Here is a 9,659-nt window from a genome sequence, read left to right as displayed (position 1 = left end):
ACAGTAAATACTGATGCAAAATATTCATTTAGTATCTCCCACATTTTCTGTGGCTCCACACAAAGGTCGCCTTGCTGATCTTTGAGGGGCCCTATTCTCTCCCTAGTTAACCTTTTGTCCTTAATATATTTGTAAAACTCTTTTGGATTCTCCTTAATTCTATTTGCCAAAGCTATTTCATGTCCCCGTTTTGCCCTTCTGATTTCCCTCTTAAGTATACTCCTACTTTCTTTATACTCTTCTATCTCACTCCAATAAGTAAACATTGCAATTTCCAGAATCACTTTGAGCCACCACATACCAATAGCAACTTTTTAAAAAATGTTCTTATTGAGTCAATATATTTACATTAGTGAAAGGAGAGGAACTAAATTTTAAAATATCAGATTCGTTTTGCTGTGTGAGTTTAATTAGAAAACAATTATATACATTATTTTCTAATGACCACTGAATGTTCACAACTGCAATTCTGTCGATGAAAATAGATATCTGTATCAAAGTAAGCACCTAAAACAATCCTAAGATTACATCAACCTGTGCTATTGAAAGCATTCAAAATAATTTAAATGCAGTATAGTCTTAAGTTAGTCAAGCAATGAAAAATCATATGGTTGAAAACCATTCCTGAAAACCTTAGCAAATTCTTCTTCTTTTTCTCGGCTGTATTTACATTCCTTCCAGTTGGCTTTATCTGGCATATTTAGGACAGCCTCACTTGCCAAAGCCACTCTTCCAAATTGTAAAGGAAAGTGTCTCTTGATTCGGTGCAACAATTTTTCTTCACTGTCCAGCTCAACATAGAAATATGCTGATCCAGGCTGAATTATTTGTTTGAGATCCTCATGTTCAGGGATCTCCAATAGCCCCATCTGCTGTTCCTCTGCTTGTACAATAAAAGCTTCTTTAATGTCCTCAGTTGTACAACATTGAATAGGTGCAGGAACACCTGCAACTGTGGGTGCAGACTCCTGTAGTTTCTTTCAAACATTACAAATCTTTTCCCAATGCTCTTTTAAAACTTTTTCGAAGCCAGTTTATACTACTTCTATGACTTCTGAAGGAAGCTCTACCACTGACTGATGGTGCCCAATAGGCAAAATGAGTTTATGATTAGGGATTAAGCTACTTTTAGCAAGGGCAATTTAACAATGTGTACCACTACTGATAACCAAGTGCTTTTCTACTTCGGAACTAGCAAGACAGAACCAGCAAGGACCTGAGGGCTGAGGTATTGTTCACGGCTGTTTTGATTGATGAGGTGAAGGTCTTCCTCATTCAGACAATCTCTTCTTTCCTTTTTTACTTAAGTCAAAGAAGAACTCATTCTCTCCTGTTGCAGTTTCCTCTGTTTTTGTTTTTTGAAATTCCTTCATCATTTTCCTATATGGACTTTCGGTTACATCCAGTGGCTGTTTTGCAAGTTCAGTTGGATCCATAGCACAAAGGGGAATTATGTTAAATGTTTATAAGTACTTTTTCTTACTAGAATTGCTGAGGTTTGCCAGTGCTATGAACTGCTGACGTGCTGTGCACTTTCCTGTAGTATCATATGGTTTCTGTAAGGTAACCTTCTGTAATTGGCACCTTCTAATGCAGCAAAATGATATCGTGGCTTCAGGGCAAAAGAAAGGTGAGAGACAGAGATGGAACCACATGATTTTGTATCAATACCTTCCAGATTATTCCCATATTGCCACACTCCTTTTGGCCACTGTGATGTCAGCAGAATGTCCACACCCTTGAATTTGGAATTGGCGGTTAGTGAGCTCTTGAGTGCAATTTGTGACTCTTGTTTCTCTCTCTCAAACCTAATATCAAATAGTGATATTTTGCATTTCATATTAGCAGAACAGTCCCTCAAGCAGTAAGTACTGCAGTGCAAACACGTTGTTAATAGTCTCTAACTCGCCCTTGCACCTTGAAGTAGGGGCCACATTTCTGTCTGAACCTACAGGGTAAGCTGTTCAGCTGTTGACAATTGTGTATGCATCAGAAATCCTCGGTGGAATTGAGAAAACGCCTGACCACCGTGAACAGCTTTCATAGCTACCTCCTGCGAAGTGTAACATTTCATATTCATCACAGGCTTACAGACATTAATCTTACGTTCCCCTAACGTTCCACTAAAGTTGTTGCAGAGACCTAGAGACATATCCTTTCTGCTTGATGAATTCATTAGGTATTACTGCTAATGGTACATTCTATGGACATTACACCAAAACATTCCAGCCTGATACCGCAAAGTGGTATAAGGGAAAGGCACACTCGTCCTCCTCTTCCTTTGAACTCATATTTTTCCAGATGATCGTTTCTGGTACCTTGTTGTATTTGCCAACTTTGTTAGTATGTGGTACAGGCCAAGGGTTATTCATGGTGACCAATCATCCTTTGTTTTTGCATTAAATTTTACCTAGCTGGGTATTAGTGATTGAGGATACACCATCATAGCATATTGCAGCAGGGCACTGATCTTGGGTAACAAGGTTTATTGCTTGAAAATAAGAAGTACAAATAAATTTGGTCAAATTTCTAGGACCTTATGGAGCTGCTACAGATTCATCTGCTCCCTTTGAAGCTTGAGTAAACTCCTTGTTTTCTCACACAACATGTGATTGAGTGGTGCTGTTGTGACATTAGCATTAATTCCTGCAAAAACATCCACTTCAGAACATAAGAAATAGGGGTTAAAATGCCTTCTCAAGTCTGACCCACCATTTATTAAGATGTAGCTATTCTGTGTCAGGTCTCGACTCATCTTTCATGTCAGTTCCTCAGTCCTCAACTCTACAATATTTCAAAATATTTCCTCAACCTCCTCTTTGAAAACTTTCAATGACCTAGCCTCCGTAATTGTATGGGGGCAGAGATTTCAGTTACTTACCATGTCTGGGAAAATAAATTCCCTTACAGCTCAGTTTAAAATGAAATGCCGTTATTCTGTAACTATGGCCTTAGTTTGAGATTCTCCCCTGTCCCCCCACCCCCCCCCCCCCCAATGAATGTAAATGCCACCTCTACCCTGTCAAGCCTTCTAAGAATCTTATATGCTTCAGTAACATCCTCCCTCATTGTTCTAAAATCTACTAAATGAATGCCTAACCTGTTTTCTGGAGAAGTCAGTCGCTTCATCCCAGAAAGCAGTATAATAAAGCTCTCTTGAATAGTCTCCAATGCCAGTCCTTCGTTTCTTCAATATGGGGACCGAAACTGTGCATAGTACTCCAGGTGGGTCCTCACCAACACTAACAATTGTAACAAGACTAGCCTGTTTCTTAAATTCGAACTCCAAACAATAAAGACCAAAATTTCATTTGCCTTCTTAATTATTTGTTACACCCATTTTGCTAACATTTTGTGCTTCGTGCACAACAGCATTCAGACCACTCTGTGCTGCACTTTTTTTGGAGTTTCTCTTTATCTAAACAGTAGTTTACGTGCTGATTCTTCCTACCAAAGTGTATGTCTTCAAACTTTCGGATGTTAACTCCAGCTGTCAAGGTTTTGACCATTCACTCGATCTATCTGCATCCCTTTAAAGATATGTAATGACCTTGTTACAACATGCTCTCCCATGGATTTGTGCATCATCAGCAAATCAAATGACACTCTGCCCCCACTGCCCCGGCTCCAAATTATTAATGTTGATAACAAATAGTTGAGGCCCTAAGATTGATCCTTGTGGCACTTCAATAATTACGTCTTTCCAACCTGAAAAAGATCTATTCATCCTGACTTGGCCTGCTGTGTGAATCCTCTATCCACATTAATACATTATTTTAATGCCATGAACTCAAATCATGTGGAATAACCTTTGATGTGTTACCTTTATTGAATGCTTTCTGGAAATCCAAATACACCAGATCTCCTTGTTCCCCTAATCAACTTTGCTTGTTTTTTCAAGGAACTCCAGAAAATTCATCAAACATGATTTCCCTTTCATAAAATCATGTTGCCTCTGGTTGCGTTGTTTTTCTAAATGTCCTGCTATTTCTTTCTTAATAGTGGACTTTTTCCAGCAAATGATGTTCGGGTAACCAACCTGAAGTTTACTGCTTTCAGTCTCCCTTCTTTAATGATTGGAGGTGTGTCGTTTGTGTTTTCCAACATGCTTGAACCTTCCAGAATCCAGAGAGTTCTGGAATATTTTGACCAGTGTCTCCACTATTTCTAATGAAGTCCTTTAATCCTTCAATACAGGCTGTCAGATCCTGGCGGCTTGTTTGTCTTCAGTCCCATTAGCTTTTCAAAACTTTGTCCCTCATGATAAACACTGTTACACGATCATTCCTCACATTAGGATTAGATTAGATTAGATTAGATTACTTACAGTGTAGAAACAGGCCCTTCGGCCCAAGTCCACACCGACCCGCCGAAGCGTAACCAACCCAGACCCATTCTCCTACATTTATCCCTTCACCTAACACTACGGGCAATTTAGCGTGGCCAATTCACCTAACCTGCACATTTTTGGATTGTGGGAGGAAACCGGACCACCCGGAGGAAACCCACGCAGACACGGGGAGAATGTGCAAACTCCACACAGAGAGTCGCCTGAGGCGGGAATTGAACCCGGGTCTCTGGCGCTGTGAAGCAGCAGTGCTAACCACTGTGCTACCGTGCCGCCCACGGTAGCGTATTTGTTATTTTTGCGTATTTGTTATTTTTGTGATATTCATTGTGTCCTTCATTGTGAATACTACAAAATATCAGTTTAAATTATCTGCCATTTTCTGTTTCCCATTATTAATTCCCCAATTGCATCTTCTAAGAATCACACACTTACGTTAGCTACTCTTTTACATCTCTTCTGTTAGTATATTTTTTGCCAGATTATTTTCATAATCAAGTGTCTCCCTCGTTTGCATTTTAGTCATCCGCTATTGGTTACTAAAGAAAATTGGCAATTTTTTGGCCTATCACTGATTTTTTTTTTCCACTTTGCCTTAGTTTTTGATTAGATATGGTCCTTGACCTTTTTTAACTAAACTTGTTAAGTTTGTCAGCCTCCTGCAGAAGTTTACTGAAGGAGATCAGGAGGGCGAAAGAGGGAACGAGATAACCTTGGATGAGAAGATTACAGTGAATCTAAAGAGATTCTTTAAGTATATTAAAGGATAAAGAATAACTAGAGAGAATAGGGCCTGTTTATGACCAAAGTTGACATGTATGTGTACAACCGCAGGAGATGGGCAAGGTTCTCAATGAACATTCCTCCTCTGTTTACCATGGAGAAAGACATGGAGACGACTTGGGGAAGTTAGTGGTGATATCTTGGGGATAGTCCATATCACAGTAGAGGATGTGTTGGATGTATAAAATGTATGAAGGTGGATAAATCTCCTGGTCCTGAGAAATATCCAAGAACGCTGCAAGAGGCTAGAGAAGAAATTGTAGGAGTCCTGGCTGATATTTTTACATCATTGTTAGCCACAGGTGAGGTCCCACAAGACTGGAGGGTAGCAGATGTTGTGATATTATTCAAGAAGGGCTGCAAAGAAAAGCCAGGGAACTGTAGACCAGTAAGCTTAATATCTGTGGTGGCTAAGTTACTTGATAAGGTTCTGAGAGATAAGATACACATGAATTGGAAAGACAAAGTTTGATCAGCATGGCTTTGTGAATGGGAGATCATCCCTCTCAAATTTGTTAGAGTTCTTTGAAGTGACCAGGAAAGTTGATGAGGGTAGGGCGATAGTTGTAATTTATATGGATTACAGTAAGGCCTTTGATAAGGTTCCACATGGTAGGCTGCTCTGGAAGGTTAGATTGCATGGAATCCAGGGTGAGCTGGCAAATTGGATACAAAATTAGCTTGATGGTAGGAAGCAGAGGGTCATCATGGAAGGATACTTGTTGGACCAGAAGCCTGTGACTAGTGGAGTGCCTTAGAGGTTGGTACTGGGCCCATTACTATTTATTATCTTTATCAATGATTTGGATGAGCATACAAGACATGTTTAGTAAGTTTGCAGAGGACACTAAAATAGGCTGTATTGCACACAGTGGTGCAGTGAAAAATTGTCGCAGGACCTTGATCAGCTGGGCCAAGAATTGGCAAATGGAGTTTAATATCAATAAGTGGTGAGGCGTTGCATTTTGGAAAGTCAAATCAAGGTAGGAGTTTCATGATGAATGGTAGTGCCTTAAGGTGTGTAGTGGAACAGGAGGATCTTGGGAGTTCAGGTTCACAGTTCTCTGAAAGTAGAGTTGCAGGTAGGTAGGGCAGTGAAGAAGGCTTTTGGCACATTGACTTTCATCAGTCAGGGTATTGAGTATAAAAGTTGGGAAGTTATGTTGCAGTTATACAGGATGTTGGTGAGGCTGAACTAGGAATAGTGTGTTCAGTTTGGTCACCTTTTTATAGGAAGGATGTTATTAAACTGGAAAGAGTGCAGAAAAAATTTACAAGTATGCTGCCTGCACTCAATATCTGCATTATAGAGAGAGTTTGGACAAGCTAGGACTTTTTTCCTTAGGAGACTAAGGGGGATCTTACAGAAAATGAGATCATGAGAGGCATGGATAGGGTGAATGGAGTCAGGCTTTTTCCCAGGGTTGGGGAATCGAGGACTAGAGGGCATCAGTTTAAAGTTAGAGGTGAAAGAATAAAAAGGAACCTGAGGGGTATTTGTTTTTGACACAGGGTGGTATGCATATGGAATGAGCTGCCAGTGGAAGTGTTTGAGGCAGGTACGTTAACAACATTTAAAATGCATTTGGACAAATACATGGATAGGAAAGGATTAGAAGATGTGGGTCAAATGCAGAGAAATAGGGTTAGCATGGATGGACGTTTTGGTTCGGTATGGACCAGTTTGGGCCAAAAGGTCAGTCTGTGTGCTGTAGTACTCTATGACTCTGTGACTCCTCAGTGTATCCTTCTGTGTGACCATAATAAATTTTTGCTGAGTATTATGAAATATCTGTTTAAATGTCTGACACCGTTCATATATTGACTTTCCCATGTGAACTCTCTTAAGTCTAGAACATTTAATTTGCTAACATTTACAACAATGACTCATTGTTCTATGTAAATAGGAATATGTGAATCGATTTGCTGTTGCTGTTCCCCGCTGTGTTCAGTATTGGTGTACCCATATTCTGCAAAACAGTGGCCGCGGTAGTTGAAATCGTGTAGGCCATCCTTGGTTCTGTTGTCAAGTGGGAATCTTTATGCCTCTGCCTTAAAAATAATCAGTAGCCTGTCTCCACCACCTTCTGAATCAGCATTCCAAAATTACGCAACCTTAGAGAAAATATTTCCCTTCATCTTTGTTCTTTAAAGGGTGATTCCTAATTTTAGAAATATCTCTCTGGTTCTGGACTCATCCACAAGAGTAAACATTCTTTCCGCATTGGGCTGCACTTTGGCACAGTAGTTAGCACTGCTGCCTCACAGCGCCAGAGACCTGGGTTCAATTCCCGCCTCCGTGTGGAGTTTGCACATTCTCCCTATGTCTGCGTGGGTTTCCTCTGGGTGCTCCGGTTTCCTCCCACAGTCCAAAAATGTGCAGGTTAGGTGAATTGGTCATGCTAAATTGCCCGTAGTGTTAGGTGAAGGGGTAAATGTAGGGGACTGGGTCTGGGTGGGTTGCTGTTCGGAGGGTCGGTGTGACTCGTTGGGCCGAAGGGCCGGTTTCCACACTGTAAGTAATCTAATCTAATCGTAATCTAGTCCTTTGTCTAGACCATTCAGGATCTCATAGATTTCAATTAAATCATTCCTTACTCTTAACCTTAGAGAAAACAAAAGCAAATGAAGAGAATGTTAGAGACTCAGCAGATCTGGCAGCAGCTGTAGAAAATGAAGCAATTTATGTTTGAGTCTGGTACAATGTGTTCAGAACTGTTTGGATGATAGGAGGCAGAGTAATAATAAAGGAAATGTAGTTTTATGTGTGAAAGTAGAATTCCTTCAGGATTTGTATTTGGACCTCAACCAAGCGTATTAATGATTTGGATAAAGCAGTAGAGTTGTATATTGGAGTTTGCAGATGGCACTAAAATTATGAGATGCAAAAGGATAGAGCGAGGGGAACAGGACGTTTCAAATGGATATTGATCGTATGAACAAAATGTAGGCCAAAGATGAAGGCATCCACTTCGGATCTCTCTCAGAATTGAGAGACTCAGAACTGCTGCTGAGTAAAGAGATTTATACAATTCACTAAAATGTAGTGCACAAGGAACAACAAATAATCAAAATATGAATGTGATACTGGCCTTTATCTCAAAGGAACTGGTATATGATTTTATAATTATGAAACGGTTAGATAGGGTATATACGAAGAAATAATCCTTTCTTGGAGTAGAGAACAGGATACAAAAATCTTCAAAAATTTGGCCATTTTGGAGTGAAATCACACAAAAATTTAGAACACTCCCTCAAAAGGCGTTACCACGCTGAGATGGACAGATTTATATTAGGGAAGGATGTCATGGGATTTGAAGCAAAGGCAGTTAATTGGAGGTGCAAGGCAGAGATCAGCCAGGGCTTAGTTGATTATAATCAATGCTATGCTAAACAGATTTCTAATTGATAAGGGAGTTGGGGTTCTGTGGAGCAGGCAGAGGAGTTGGGCCACAGTGAGGTCAACCAGGAACTTGATAGATGGTAGACCAGGCTCAAGAGATCAAATGGCTTACTTTAAGTTCCTCTGATCATATGATTGAGCCAAGTCTGTAATGTCAGTTGTCAACAACTGTTCACATTTAGACCATTTCTAATTTTTTTTTTGTCATTTGGATAGAAGTCAATAAATGTTTATCAGATTCTCAAGAAGATTCTATGTGGCGGAAATGTGGCAACAGGGAAGTTTTTTATCCTCAAAAGAAATCAAATCACACACAAATACAATAAAATGCAGTTCAAAAAGACTATCTCATAAAGCACTCAGTAATCTTCCTTCAAAATTACATTGATTTTTAGTTTGAATAATGTAAGTTGTGGGTGTACTGAAATGTGTAGATGCACTAATTGTGAAATCATAATTTACTGCAGTGAGAAATAATTAGAGGTGCCTTGAAGCAAAATTCAGGTGTTCAGTTTATAATATATTTGTTAAGTGCATTCACAATAACAAAGCAAAGTGTGTTAATCATATGATTCTTTGCTTGTCGCCAAGAAAATGCTCTCTGTTTGTGTAAAGGCGTACCATTAAACATAGATTTTTAAAATTGCACAGTGGCAAGTCACCTGTATAACAAATTAACCATAATCAAAATCCTGGAATGTTTATGACTGCCTGCAGTTAAAGATGGTATATCGACCAATAAAGAATATTTAAATATTTACAAATAACCAGAAATATTGTGCACATTTTCTAGTACACTTTACTGTACATATTTCATTGTGAGAAGCCTGATTTTCTAGAGATATTTTATACTTGATGAAATGCATGCATTGTGATTTATTCCAATTTTACAATTCCATTCTTTTAAACATTCAGTGGTAGTGGTGTGATATGATCATCTTTGCGATTACCATTGAATCAGCTATCTACATGAGGCATTTAATATGGATGCATTTGATAAATAGCAGATCTGTTACACTTTAAAAAGATAAAACTTATATTTTAATATCAATCTTGGATGTTTCTGATCGCTTTGGTCTGCTTGTAAAGTAATTGTTGGATAAAGTAGATTCCATTTTTTCTTGG

The 9,659-nt window shown here is 39.2% G+C and overlaps 1 protein-coding gene and 1 pseudogene across 11 annotated transcripts in view; one reads left to right on the top strand and one right to left on the bottom strand.

Annotated features, from left to right (window-relative positions):
- Positions 1 to 9,659, top strand: part of LOC122563265 (ankyrin repeat and SAM domain-containing protein 1A-like) — a 355,050-nt gene that overhangs the window by 158,096 nt on the left and 187,295 nt on the right. The window lies entirely within an intron of this gene.
- LOC122563010 lies at positions 580 to 1,840 on the bottom strand (annotated as a pseudogene).

Source organism: Chiloscyllium plagiosum, chromosome 26, assembly GCF_004010195.1.
Source record: "Chiloscyllium plagiosum isolate BGI_BamShark_2017 chromosome 26, ASM401019v2, whole genome shotgun sequence".
NCBI classification, from domain to species: domain Eukaryota; kingdom Metazoa; phylum Chordata; class Chondrichthyes; order Orectolobiformes; family Hemiscylliidae; genus Chiloscyllium; species Chiloscyllium plagiosum.
This window is presented reverse-complemented; position numbering and strand designations above follow the sequence as displayed.